This window comes from Acomys minous, assembly GCF_964271855.1.
Source record: "Acomys minous genome assembly, chromosome: 12".
Classification (NCBI taxonomy): domain Eukaryota; kingdom Metazoa; phylum Chordata; class Mammalia; order Rodentia; family Muridae; genus Acomys; species Acomys minous.
In genome coordinates this window covers 9788386-9803424 of record NC_140493.1, presented here as the reverse complement: position 1 = coordinate 9803424, position 15039 = coordinate 9788386, and the positions used below count along the sequence as shown (strand labels likewise).

General features: G+C 41.5%; 1 protein-coding gene and 1 long non-coding RNA gene across 2 annotated transcripts in view; one reads left to right on the top strand and one right to left on the bottom strand.

Moving 5' to 3' along the window:
- Positions 1 to 14056, top strand: part of LOC311579507 — a 31879-nt gene extending 17823 nt beyond the window's left edge. Inside the window, exons 2-3 of the long non-coding RNA XR_014773172.1 lie at positions 2573 to 2718; positions 5742 to 14056. This is a non-coding gene — a long non-coding RNA (uncharacterized lncRNA). The remainder of the gene's footprint in view (positions 1 to 2572; positions 2719 to 5741) is intronic.
- The window catches only part of YAF2 (YY1 associated factor 2), a 60497-nt gene that overhangs the window by 8151 nt on the left and 37307 nt on the right, over positions 1 to 15039 (bottom strand).

Below are 15039 nucleotides of genomic sequence, written 5' to 3'. Positions count from 1 at the left end.
TGGAGCACTGGGGAAGGCCTTCAAGGTAACATCTGGTTCTGGTTCTGACAGGAGTTCTGATCTCTGACCTGTCAGATCTGAAGCACTAAAGGCAAGCTCTCAGTACTACAGACCAAGCTACAGTGCTCTCTATGGTGACGGACTGGAATATGAAGCCATGGGCCATTAAGTTGCTCTGTCAGCTATTTTATGAGTGGCAAGAAGAGCTAACAAATACACTGAGTCTTCAGGTTGTGAACTGTGAGTGGAGATGGCCATGCAGCAAGAAAGCACTCTGGTAAAAGCAATCATAACTATCATCTCTGTATCCTGTGTCCTTTATTGTGATTCCAAGCCGGGCACAGTGGCGCTCACCTGTAATCCCAGCACACTGTGAGTTCAAGGCCAGCCTGGTCTACAGAGCTACTTCCAGGACAGGCAATGCTACACAGAGAAACCCTGTCTCGGAAAAAAAAAAAAAAAAAAAACAAAAAACCAGAGTTATTTTTTTTAATGTTATTCTTTAAAGATACTTATAGATTTTCAAATTGCTGAGAAAGGTGACAGTTTACTGCTTGGCCCTAATCAGGGCTTTGATATCCCACAGAAGGCTCAGTGAACACTACAGAAAAGGAAGTGAAAAGAATGTTAGCGCCACAGGCCCGACACAGCCTTGCTGATCCCACAGCAGCTGTGCTGACCTACACCAGGCCTGAGGAAGAATGGGCCTCTCAACAGTCAGCCATGGGTGGCAAAGGGGCTCAGGGGACAAAACACTTGGTTACCAATGGCTCCTGTGGGGCCAAGAGCCATTGCCCTCAGTTGTTTACCCAACAGAGAGCCCACCAGGCTCCAATAAACAGTTCTAAACCCAGAAGGCCCTGGTTAAACTCATAGTGTCACAAAACAAGAGAAAAAGACATAAATTTGGGAAAGAGGTTTGCAGGGTGAGAGTAACAAGAATGTAGTAACGTGCATAAAATGGCCATATAATAAAATTAGTTATTAAAAAGAGTTTCTGAATAATTATAATCTTCTTTTATCATAGGCTTTTCTAGATGTATATTATATGGTAGTCCATTGTTTTATTTTTGTTCTAACAATAAAGATTAGATGGCTTTAAAGACTGTAACTGTACCCCACAATTCTAGGGTTATTTAATCTGATTCAACTTTAAATAAAAAGGAGAGCGTGTAAAGAAACAAATGTATTAACTGAAATAAAATTCTCTCCTGCTCTTTAGGGGCTGAATAAGCTTTACAAATCCTTCATTAACAGCAGTAGGGAGACAGTTTGTCAGAGTCCTTATAACGTCCTAGAGGGTACAACTCCCTTCCGCAGGAGTCAGAACAATGTGTGGCCTCTGTTCCACTAGATGACAGCAGTCTGCTGAGTGAGAGAGAGGAGGGTCTTTTAGTGGTAGAAGCAGATAACTCAGGAAGTAAAAGGATGTCATTATGAGGCAAACTTTTCCTTTTCTTTGAAATGGAGTGTCATGTATTCCAGGATGTCCTCAAACTTACTATGTTAGGCAAGGATGACCCAGAACCTCATCCTCCTGAGTGCTGGGATTATAGGCGTGCACCACCATGCCAAGTTTATATAGTGCTGGAGATCAAACCAGGGCTTTGTGCATACTACACACTTTCCCATTTGAGCTACACCCCTAGCCTTAAATACATTTTACAAATCCATATGTTCATGTGTATGAACACAGCTAAGTGTGTGGTAGGAAGTTACTCTGGTCCGTACATGTCAATATACAATCAATAATTACATTTTACAAATCCATATGTTCATATATATAAACACAGGTAAGTGTGTGATAGGGAGTTACTCTGGTCTGTACATATTCAATACACAAGCATTTTTTTTCTTGAAAATTGATTATGATTGGTGTTTAACCCATGCACGTGGAAACTTTGAATGCAGGCTGTGGGCCAAATAGATCTTAAATCATCAAAGGCTTTTGTTTGTTTGTTTCTGGTTTTTGTTTTGTTTTGTTTATTGGTACTGAAGATCAAAGGTAGAACTGGCTCATATATGCTAAACACGTATCTTAGCTACATCCCACAGTTCAAAACCCTCCTCACCACCACCTAGAAAAGCACTCTACCACTATATCTCTAGGCCTCTCCACACTTTTATTTTGAAACATAGTCTCACAAAGTGGCCTAGGCTGACCTTCCAGCCTTGAATTTGGATTCCACAGATACAGACACAGCCTCACGAGTAGCTAGGATTACAGCCTAGGCAGTTAGACAAGCTTTTTTTTTTCTTCCTTCCTTCCTTTTTTTAAAAAAAATGTAACTAAAAATTATGAGTCAAAAGGAATATGTTTATCTTGTAAAGGCTGATCTTATTTTAAATACATATATTATAAATTCCCAACTTATCTTTACTTCCATTTCTTCCTACACTTACACCATCAGATATTTTACTTTCAAAACTCTCTTTAAATTTTAAAAACAAGACAGCCATTTTCTTTGCTCCAAAATAACCAAACATTTTCTTTTTTGTTCTTCATTTTTTCCATAGGTATAGCAATGCCGGAATGTGATTTTAAATACTTTTATTTTTTAATTTCATACAGGGTTACGATGTGTGCTGATCAGATCCACTCCCTCTACTCTCCAACTCCCATCGCCCTCCGTGGGACCCTCCTCCTACTCCAGGCTTCCCTCCTCCCACTGAGTGCAGCTGGCGCTGCTGCCCTAGAGGAGAGGCCAGGCTCCACAGGTAAGGGGCACTTGAGTTAGGAAGGAGGATGTCAAGCTAACCGTTTTTCTAGTTTTAAACTGGATACAGATTTTCATGTTTTGGTCATGGATGAGACATAAAAATGCATTTGAGCCAGGCCTGGTGGTGCACACCTTTAATCCCAGCACTGGGGAAGCAGAGGCAGGTGGATTGCTGTGAATTCAAGGTCAGGCTGCTCTACAAAGCTAGTGCAGGACAGCCAGGGCTACACAAAGAAACTGAGTCTCAGGAGGAAAAAAAGAACCCTACATTTAATAGAGAAAATGCCAAAGCCACTGTGAAGTACCAGAGCTTCAGTTCAGTATGGCTGTTCTTAACTGTTCAGTGAGATGCATAAACTCTGGGTCTGATATTTGGTGTTTCTTCCTTGCAAGTTCTAAAGTTTTAATAAAAATGTAAAAAGAATCACATTGCTCACTTAGAAATTCATGAGTTTGAGAAAAATAGTCTAGAACACTGTCAATGGAAGACCTGCAGTTTAAGAGTCCCCTGCCATGGGTTATTACAGCCTTGTTTCTCGCCGCAAGTGAAGGTCTCAATCTCTGCATCTACCTCGAATCAACTAGTAACTGTGAAACACACTCATTTGTCCATTTCCTTCTCTTTATCTCAATGGGAAGATAATACTCTGACCTTCATCATGTTCATGAAACCCAAAGAGAGAACAAAGACTACAAAAATGGTGCTTCTAGGCCAGGCGGTCATGGCGCACACCTCTACTCCCAGAGGCAGGCAACTCTCTTTGGATTCAAGGCCATCCTGGTCTATACAGTTAAAATACAGCCAGGCTAAAAAGTCACCAGCTCTCCTCAACCCCTGGGGAAAAAGGAATAGCCTTCTTTAGTCTTCTTTTATACCCCTTGAGATTGTCTTACTGTTTTTTTTAACCACTTTTAAAAATATAGTTTGGAAATTGATAAGCAAAGACGAGATTATTCCTAGGAAAACGAAATAGCAAACAATGTTAAGATATAGGTGAAATAAAGTCACCTAGTGCCCACATGCTAGACAGTAAGAGTCCAAAAAGACACAAAGTGATGTTTTCAAAGTAAGTAATCTTGTTTGCAAACCTTAAGGAAAGCACAAAACATAAAACAGCAATCCCAGCACACAGGAGGCAGAGGCAAGTGGATTTCTGCGAGTTCAAGGCCAGGCAGGTCTATAAAACAAGTCCAGGACAACCAAGGATACACAGAAAAACTCTGTCTTGAAAAACCAAAAACCAAAACAAAACAAAACAAAAACAAAACCAGCAATCCTTATAAATGGAATTGTTGGAAAGACTCAAAGCACTACGACTGGGTCCAACTTAAGGATAAAGCAATCATTAGTGCGTCTGTATGCTAGAACCACTCTACGTCTAAGGAACGCAAACCTATCAGGAGGATCATCTTTACTCAGCTCAGTGGTAAGGATTTATAAACAGCACAGAGCAGGAGCCAAGTGAATACTTACTGAAATTTTCTAGCTTCTCTTCTTGTCTTCATCATTTTATCCAGTTACTTAAATTTTTCTGATATAAGAAAACTGCTCAGTAAGAGAGAAAAAGGGTTTCCAGGACTACCACGAAAACTATCCTGAGTAAGAATTCATTCCTGAGGGTTGGGGATTTGGCTCAATGCAAGATTTAGCATCATTTCGGCTACAAACAGGAATGGGTGTGGACTATTTATTGTTGGGCACATGACACCAAACAGGACAAACTAAGACGGATCCTTGTAGCCCACAGAGGAAAAGTGAGACCGGATTCCCACAAGTGTCGTCCTTTGCTGTCCACGCACATGTGCACATGAACACATATGCACACAACTACACAAATATAAAAATCCATCCTCTTAAAACTTTTTTTCCTGAAGACTAAAGCCAGGGCTTTGTGCATGATAAGAAATACTGGGGCTAGAGAGATGGCTCAGCCATTAAAGGCTAGACTCACAACCAAGATATAAGAAATACTGCACCGAGCTACACCCAGACACTAATAAAACTGTTAACATTTCTGAGGCTATAAGGCAGTTCTCTCTCATTGTAACTCTCAAATTTCAACTTTTATTTGCCTGTTACTTATTTTAGCAGTCCCTGCATATCCTAGCCAAATGCTGGACTTCAAAGATACATTTCAGCTACTCACAGTTAACTCCCTGTTTTTTTATTTTAATTTGACCACAAAAATTATATATACTCAAGTTGTTAACCATGCAAAAAGCAAATCACACCTTAACAATATTATTTCTCTGTGAATCATGATACTATAGTATCCCCTCATAGTCCATTGTTAAGTTCAAGCAAAATTCCAGTGTTACATGAAAAATTCCAGAAATAAAATATTTTGAGACCTTATTTATACTACTTTTATTTCACCATATATATATACATATATATATATTATCATATATATATATTTCAGGCATCCAGTAGGACAGAATCTTACCCGTTAGAGACAAAGAGTATGACTGCAGTCATTAATACTCTTTTACCGTAACTGCAATAATTCACATTCTTTTCCTTAAAAAGTTTATTTATTTTACTTTATGTGTATGAATGTTCAGTGTGCATGCATGTATGTGAACCAAGTACATGCCTGGTGAATTCCCTATAAATGGGATTGTAGATAGTTTTGAGCTACCATGTAGGTCTGGGAAACTGAAACTGAGTCCTCTGCAAGAGGAGCAAGTGCCCTTGAGCACTGAGCCTTCTCTGCTGGCCCTGGCTCACACTCTTTCCTTCTCCTAGTTTATCCAGTAGCCAGCTTGCTATCTCTGTGTCTTTACCTTCTCTTTTCCTGCAGGTAAGTTCAAAGAGCAATTTCATGTAAGTTTGTGACTTCAAAAAGCCAACCACCAACAAATATTCCCTATGGTACTATATCTTCTTTTTCTGGCACTCTGGGTGAGTCTATTTGTGTATGTGTCTACTGGGTGCATCTTCTTAGATGAAGCAGGTATCTCAAACTCTACTTGTTTATAACCTGGTGTCATAAATGAAACTTATAATTTGCTTTCCAGAAAAAGATCTCCACTACCATCAAAAACTCTTGCCCTTAATGGAGGGAAAACCAAACTAGCAATTATATACTACTTTTCCTCTGCGACCAGCGACAGTAAAAGGTAATGTGGAGCCTATTGTCAGCTAAATGATCACTTTGTCATCCAACAGGAGTGTCTTCTGCGGGGTTTGGTTTGTTCTGGGTTTTGTTTGTTTTTATTGCAGCCCATGGGATTAAATCCAGGCCCTTTGCCTGCCAGACAAGTGCTCTACCACTGAGACATATCCCAGACAAATAATTTTTCGTTACAATAAACAAAAAGTAATATGACACTGTCATCTTATCCCCAAATTCTTTAGTCCTTGGTTTGACATATATCCTCTTTCAGATGACTCTCTTGTAGTGCTTTTCCTATACGCAACTAGCTGTTCCATCCATTTAATGGTTGGTTTGGTTTGGTTTTGATAATCCTTTTCCTACTGAAGTACTTACTAGTAACACCTGTCAAGTTCATTTAAAATCACTCAGGAACACATGTGTAAAGCCAGTTTGAGGGTGCTTCCAAAGAGGTTTAAGGGAAGGAGAAACCCCTCCAATAGCTTTGCCTAATAAATACGTAAGAATTAAACACAAGACAAACATAGCCAGTCAGTGGGGGCACTCGCCTTTAATCCCAACACTCTGGGAAGCAGAGGCAGGTGGACCTCTGTGAGTTCGAGACCAGCCTGATCTACAGAGTGAGTTCCAGGACAGCCAAGGCTACACAGAGAAACCCTGTCTCAAAAAACAAAAACAAAAAGACAAGCGTAATAGCACAGTGTGCTGAACTGAGCTGCACAATGAATCTGATGCCCATCCAGCTTACACAGGAGAAAATCTATTCCGCTTCTAAGGAAACATAGCAATAAAACAATTCGTAATGACAAACAGTCTCACCCAGCCCACATCAGAGAGACTTCTTCCTGCAGCCGATGGCAGTGAACACAGACACCGCAAGTGGACAAAGCAGGCAGTCCTCGGTGGAACGCCTTTAACAATACTCCTCCCCTTAAGGCTCAGCAATCTATGAGAAAGGCTGGGAGATTTTAAGAGTCAGAGGTAATGGATGACCCCAAGGACACAGTGGCTTGCAGACTGATGCACATATGCACTCAGAGAGACTGACAGAATGACCTACAGAGACCTACACAGGTTCAAGCCAGACAGGGTTCCAGCAACGAGAAAAGGAAACGGACATGGTATCCCACTTCTAGCCAGGAAGATATTTATAGCTGATACCTGGGAAAACCAGTTTTCTCCAATGGAATGTCATTGGGTATATCAACCACACCACATCAGGGCCCATGCCCAGGAGGAGTTGACCAAGGAGTAAGGAGGGAAACACTTTTTTGTCTCATTTTGGCCTTTTTTTTTTCCTTTGTCTGTAGTGGATGTACACATATTTTTTGTTTTGATCCCAAGTGTGGGCTATGTAGTAGATGTAAAGATGTTGTTTCTATCCCAAGTGTAGGATGGGGAGCAGACTTGTGAGAACAGGGGATGTTTATCCACTAGAAGATGAACCACCTCATGCAGGGGCTTGGTTTGTGCCAGCTGAAACATCTGAGTGCAGACTCGGAGAGGAGATACACATATGAACCCAAAAGAGGGGCAGGGGCTTTTTGGGTCTTGGTATTGTTTGGCTGCTCGTTGCTCCACTTCGAGACGCTGCTAGAGAGAAGTGCTCCAGAGGACACTTCAGAGCTGCTGTTCCAGGTTCCAGCAGTAACTTTGGTTGAACTGCCGGGCTGCTGAAATCCTGCCGACTATGCCACGGGAATCGCTCCCAAGAACTGAGTCCAAAACGGTCTACTTCTCACGTTCCCATTATCCTCCTTTCTCTCCTATCTGGGGTCGGTGGGTTGGAAGGGAGGTGTAAGCATTAAAGAACCCCAAATAAAACATAACGACAATGTTATACTCCAAAGTCCTGACTTGAGAGAGCCCCAAAGGTGTTTGAGGTGTTAGGTAACTGCTGCTTTACTTTTCACTTCATTCCTCTTGTGACCAGTCCCTCCAAAACAGCACCCAGTGAGCCTGGGCACTCCCGCCACTGTACAGTACCCCTACTGTTAGCTCAAATAATCAAATTACTAAAGAAATGGGAAAGCAGGCCTTCTAAGTCTGAGTCACTAAAGACACTGTTACTTCTGTCTTATTCATCTGGATCACTTGCTCTGGGGAGCCAACTGCTTCATCTGAAGGACGTCAGCACCCTTATGGAGATGTGCACATGGCAAGGAATTAGGCAATCCTGCAAACACCACTGTGTGAGTGAGCCATCTTTGGAAGGAGGTACCCAGAGATCAAGCTATCAGATGAGCGCAGCCTCACTTAACTCCTCCTTTGTTCATTTCTTCTCCATCCTGTCCTTCCTAAACTGGCTAACCTGGAACTAACAATCTTCTGTCTCGGTCTCCTAAGGGATTACACTATAGGCATGTGTGGGGAGCCAAAAACCACAGCCAGCAAGCATCTCGGACCTTGGCATAATACATTGAGTGGACCTGGGGCAGGCTGCCTTGTGACCTCTTTCCCTCCTTGCCTCAGGGTACATTCCAGAAGGCTGCCTTGCAACCTCTCCCCCTCCCTCAAGGTACTCTCCAGCTGTTCTCAGTATTCCCGGAATTACAGAGGCCTTCAGAGGACAAGCAAAACAAAGTCTGTAGATAACATCTTGTGGTTCCAGATGCCTAAAATTCCACCCAGCCCCAGAACCACAGGGACCCTTGCCCTGCCAAACTTCCTGACTTCCTGATATCTTGCGAAAACCACCCACCTGGATCATCCCACTCAGCCTCCTGCTTCAATGGTATATAATTGTCTGTGGAAAAAAAAATTTTGGTCAGCTTGATCAGACTCCTTGACTTGCTGTCCGTTCTTCACGTCTCTTGTCCCCCATTCTCTCCCTAGGGGTCTGAGGGTCCCAGTTGATTGTCCGGCGGGTCAGGACAGCCATGGACCACCATGACGGGCCTCAGCGGACATTAACTATAACCTGAGAGCAATCTAGAGCCTGAAATATTCAATAAAAACTGAGGCAAACACATGACTTACTGAAATTGAGAAAATAAATGTTCTAAGGCAAGTTGTTGCAAATATATTATTGTAAAACTGTTTACTAGAAACATTTAAATAAAAAAGTAGTCATTCCTAGTGTGGGAGAGGGGGACACAGCAGAAAGAAAACAGCAGAACAATGAGAACACAGCTCATCAAGGCATCTGGGTCACTCGCTATGGGGAGCCAGATGCAGTGTGGAGAGGACAGAAGAAACCAACAGTGCTCAAAACAGTTTAGGCTGCAACTAGTTCTATGGTTCTAAGACAGCAGTCCTCAACACTCTAAGGGTCTAACAAACCCTGTCAGCGGGGCTGCATATCAGATACTTACATCATAATTCACAGAAGTAGCAAAACTACAGCTATGAAGTAGTGACCAAAATAACTTCATAGCTGGCGGTCACCACAACATGAAGAACTGTATTAGAGGGCTGCAGCGTTAGGAAAGGGGAGAGCCCATAGGTCAAAGGTCATTTATTTTCAAATTTGTCTTTGGTATCTCTAGCTATTTTTATTACATTGCTTATGACATTGATTTGTGTTTGTTGGTATAAGGACCTATGCCATGGTGCCTGTGGAGGTCAGAGGACAACTGGTAGGACAAAGCTCACATCTTCTATCATGTGTTTCAGGGGTTCCACCTGAGGGTATCAGGGCTTGAAGTAAGCACCATTGCCTGCTGAGCCATCTCATGACGCCATTTTATGTGTTTAACATATATTACTTTTAGAAATTAAGAGCATAGCACATGTGTAGTTTTATTATGCAATAGTCTATCTGAAGACAATGAGGTTCAAGTGCTGAGGTTATTATTCAATTTAAGATTTCTACATGCAAAATACTATGCTAAGCTGAAGGGGGCTAATGAAGATAGTGTGCTTTCTAGCACCAATGATTTAGAATTTAGTAAAAGAAGTAGGAGTAATCCAATAACAACTTTTTGGGTTGGTTTGGTTTGCTTTGGTTTGGTTTTTCGAGACAGGGTTTCTCTGTCTAACAGCCCTGGCTGTCCTGGACTCGCTTTATAGACCAGGCTGGCCTCGAACTCACAGTGATCTGCCTGCCTCTGCCTCCCTGAGTGCTGGGATCCAGGCATGCGCTACTGCCACTGCACCTAGCCCAGTAAAGACGTCTAACATAGCATATGTCCAAGTATTTGCTGAATAAAAAACATAAATAATCTCGACACCTGAAAATGTCCCTGAAAAGAGGACTCTGAGGCCAGACAAGCCGACAAGCGGGGCAGCTAAGGCAGAGGAAGCACAAGGAGCCCAGCCGCGGCCCCGCATCTAAAGACACATGCAATTCCTAAAGCGCTTTCCGCAGACTCTGCACACAGCTAGCTGAGAAAAAAGGAGACAGGTTTTTCCTTTCTTTTTTTTTAAACTTATTTTATTTAATTAATTTATTCAGATTACATCCCAATTATTATCCCATCCCTTGTCTCATCCTGCTCCTCCCTCCCTCCTGCTTTCCTCCTGTTCCCCTCCCCCAGGACTCCTCCCTCACTAAATGGCCATAGGCTATCAAGTCTTGGTAGCTTGCTTATTCTTTCTCTGAGTGCCACCAGGCCTCCCCACCACGGGGAAGTGTTCAAATATGGCACTAGAGTTCGCATCTGAGACTGTGGAGAATGCCCTGTCCACTGGCTAGATCTGAGAAGGGGTTCAATGTTTACTGCAAGTATTGTCCTTGCTTGGTGCAGTAGTTTGAGCAGAACCCCTGGGCCCAGATCCGCCCATCACGATGTTCTTTTTGTAGGTTTCTAGGACCCTCTGGATCCTTCTGTTTCCCCATTCTCCCATGCTTCTCTCACCTAGAGTGCCAAGGGCTGCTGGAGAGAGCATGGGGAATCAGGCTGTGGGAGGCTCTATCTGACAGAGTGATGATCTGAAGCCTGGATTGAATTCGGAAGGACTAGGGAGTTGTTTTCCACAAATTTAGTCTATACTAAGATTTTCAATTAATATATTTCTCATGTAATTTTAAATGTTTTATAATGAATAATTTTTAAATAGTCCACTTCAAATCCTCACTACTGTAAAAGCAAAGACACTGAAGATAGGATAGAAACAAGAATTCTTAGGTGCCTAACATTTGCTGCCCTACAGCAGCAATGTCCCAGCATGGCTGTGTGGGGCTGGACATGCATATGGTCATACGTATACATAGGTGCTCACAACTTACCATGAGGCTGTAGGAGATAACCCTACAACATGTTAATAAATTAAGTCAAGGGACTGGAGAGACGGCTCAGAGGTTAAGAGTACTGTCTGCTCTTCCAAAGGTACAATTCCCAGCAACCACATGGTGGCTCACAGCCATCCATAATGAGATCTGGTGCTCTTTTCTGGTATACAGGTGTACATACAGGCAAAACACTGTATATACTGTATACATATAACACTGTATACATATAAATAAATTAAGTCAAGTCTAAGGTCTGTTTATTTGCATCTACATATAATTTAAACATGTTGCCATATAAAGTATTACATAACAAAAATCATATATAGTATAATGCAGAATTTTTATATTTTTAAAAAAGATGTTTATTTACAGTTGTGTATCTGTTCATTTATGTATACCCAGTTCAAGCAAGCTCTGGCTTTTCTTTCTAAAGCTAGTGAAAAATCACCAGGACTTTTGTCAAGTTAATCTACTTCCAGATCAGATGAGAAAAAGGAAGTTGTGGTCTTAAGTGGACTTCTTGCTTCCTATCATAGTCTGCTAAACAAAAATTATTTTAGCACAGGGAGCTAAAATATAAATACTTGGCTTAAACTATCAAATATATAACTATGACATAGCAATGGACCAACCAGCTAGCAGGCTGACTAACTTGACACCTTTGACAGAAGATTAGAGTTAGGCTAGCCAGAATACATAAGGAAATTTAAGACAAATTCTATCTTACATAGAGCAACTATCATTATGTACAGATGCAGGGGGGCCATATGAGGATATTTTTGCATGTAAGGACTATACACTCAATAGTACATTATCTAATTATATACAATGTGCTTTTGCTAACAATTAGAAATTAAATTAACTAAAATCATAAATGTACAGATGACACAGAAGAAAAAGCAAAACTGTCGAGAGAAACATAGGAGACTAGTAGGAGAGGTGGAAGTGAGAAGGGGAAGGAGGAGGGTGGCAGAATACAGAGGGGGAAATATTTCAAGTAAATGTTATATTTGCACAGAAATGACCATATGCAGCCCTATACAATATTTTTAATTAACATAATAACATTTTAGTTAACAGATAAATTATGTGTTTAGATAAAATTGACTCTCTAGTTGACTAAACACCTTATGTGCTTCACTGTCTTTTTTTTTCTTCTTCTTCTTCTTCTTCTTCTTCTTCTTTTTTTGGTTTTTCGAGACAGGGTCTCTCTTTGTGGCCTTGACTGTCCTGGACTCACTTTTTAGACCAGACTGGCCTCGAACTCACAACGATCCACCTGCCTCTGCCTCCCAAGTGCTGGGATTAAAGGCGTGCGCCACCACCGCCCGGCTGTGCTTCACTGTCTTAATTACATAAGTTATTAATCTTAAAGATGCCTTGAGTGAAGTATGCAACAGATTATACTAAGCTTTCTACCTTTATTTATCCACTTGATTTTAAACTCTGTTTTGTGTGAAGAAACGCGCCATGCACACTTTCTAAGTCCCAACCAACTCCTAGTCTGCCAAATTCAAAAGTTCATCCCTCCACATACACAACACTGTTGCTTCTGATGACTCACAACCACCATTTGGAGCCTCACACAACAAGCCTCTCTGGACTCACTAAGATGTTCTGGGCCATCTGCCCACACTTGAAATAGCTCTTCCAGAAGGCTGTGTCATGCTCGCTGGTGGTTCTCCTGTCAGTTACCACTTCTCCGTGTGTCTGCTTCCGGCAACTTTAGTCACCCTTGAAAATCTTCAGCTCTTCAAGCTGCTTATAGCTTAATGTCTATCATAATCTGAAAGGATAGGTGTGGATATAGCTCAGCGGGTGAAGTGCTGGCCATAAAAATATAAAGACCAAAATCTGGATGCCCAGAACCCACACAAAAGCCAGGTGGGCGTGGCAATGCCTGTAATGCCAGCACTCAGGGGGCAGAGAATGGGGACGGGCAGCACAGGGCAGCTGCCTACACTAGCTGAAGTCAGAGCTCTGGGTCCAGCAAGGGATTCTAACCCCACCCCCAAAAGTAGAGAGAGATTGAGGAGACAGTCTATGTCAACTTCGTGACTCCATGCACTTGTGCACAAACTTCTTTGCACACCCACACACGTACAGCTTCTATATGCAAATACATACACACAAGCACACCGTGTATGTATGTTAAAAAAAAAAAAAACCAAACCCACAAACTGTGAAAAATAAAAAAGATCTCATCACATTGGTCCCTGTTATTTTATGAAGCAATTCTTGTATACCAGAGCTGCGCATCACAGGAAATACTAGATAGCAAAGTATGGTGGCGTTTAAAGCTGCCTGGAGCATTCTGAGCGCTTGGCAGGCGGGGGAGGAAGGCACAGTGCCAACAAAGTTCCCTAACCCCTTACACCCACAGCGGCTGTTTCTTGGCTTCACTGTGTCTGCAAACCATGTGCATGCTTAAGTGAGCTGTGCATGTGCCATGCGTGGCCTGACGTCAGGGAACAACTCCAGGAGGAGGGTCTTTCTTTCCACAGTGGGATCCTGCAGGGATCAGACGCAGGTGTCAGGCCTATGCAGCAAGCACCTTCACCTTCACCCACTGAATCATCTCATGGGCCAGCCACCTTTCCTGATTTCAGAAATTGAGGTTGTGGTTTATGTTTTGCTTTCTAGCTCTTGCACTGCTGTTAACTTAAAATCTTATTGCAGAGTATACAGCTAATAACACGCCTGCTTAAACCCTGTTTGTCGGAGCTGGGAGACACGTCAATGACCTGTGTTTCCCTCCCCAGAACTCACGCATGGCGGTGCACACAGTAATCTCAGTCCATTACTAGGGCCTACTGCACACTTATCTTAGTCCCTCTGATGAGTTCTAGGATCCTGAGAGAACCTTTCTCAAAACAAAAAACAAGGAATGAGATACCTAAAGTTGTCCTCTTATATATGCATGAACACACACACACACACACACACACACACACACACACACACACACACACAAAATTACAAGGAATCTGATGCCTTGTTCTGACATCTAGAGATATAAGATATGAGTTGTTCACAAACATATATCCAAGTAAAACATTCCATCATATCTAAATAATCTAAGAATAAATAAGTAAGATAATAAAAGTAAAGACTGGTGTGTCTGCCAAGTGTAGTAACGTGACTGCAATGCAGCACTGGGAAGTTGACAGACAACACTCCAACTCAGAGGTTTGAAAACAGCCTAGATAACACCCTGAGAACTTGTTTGAAAAGAAAAAGCAATATAAAGAACTCAAACATAAAAATAAGCATTAGTAGTTCTATTACAAGCTACATGCCTGTTATTAAAAAGCACTTTTCTTGTCTCGTGTTTAATGCTTTTTCTAACAATACAATTCTACTGATTAATTTTTTGTTTTTACTTGCTTAGTGTCATATTTTAACTCTGATTTTACTTTCAAATCTCTCCACAATTTTGCTCTAGAATTTTTCTATTCTAAGCATCAAGTGTATAGTTACATTTAGGTTTTAATTTAATCTTGTACCTCAGTTAATAGCTAAGCTTGTATGATGAGCATTGACAGTATTTACAAGTACATTTGGTCTCCTTTTATGCTTTAATTTTTCTTTTTCACACTTTTTCTCTTTTGCTTTCCTTTTACGATACAATTAATTCATGGATTAAACAAATATTTATGGAGTATTTACTACTTGAGAAACAACATGCTTATAGTAAAATAATGGCAAAGAAGCATTAGCAACATGCATATAAATGCTGCTGCTCTTTTTCCTCCATCTCATCTCAACACCATAGGAGATTTAACAGAAGTGGAGTGAATAAGGATGAACAAAGGTTTTGTCTGAACTATGACATACTGAAATTTAAATATGCTAACTATGGTGGGTGCATGCCTTTAATCCCAGTACCTGGGAGGCAGAGGCAGGCAGACCTCTGAGTCTGAGGTCAGCTTGGTCTACACTAAGCAGCTGTAGGCCAACAAGGGCTACATAGAAAGACCTTATCTCAAAAAAATTATGTATATACAACAAAAAAATTGCCCAAATG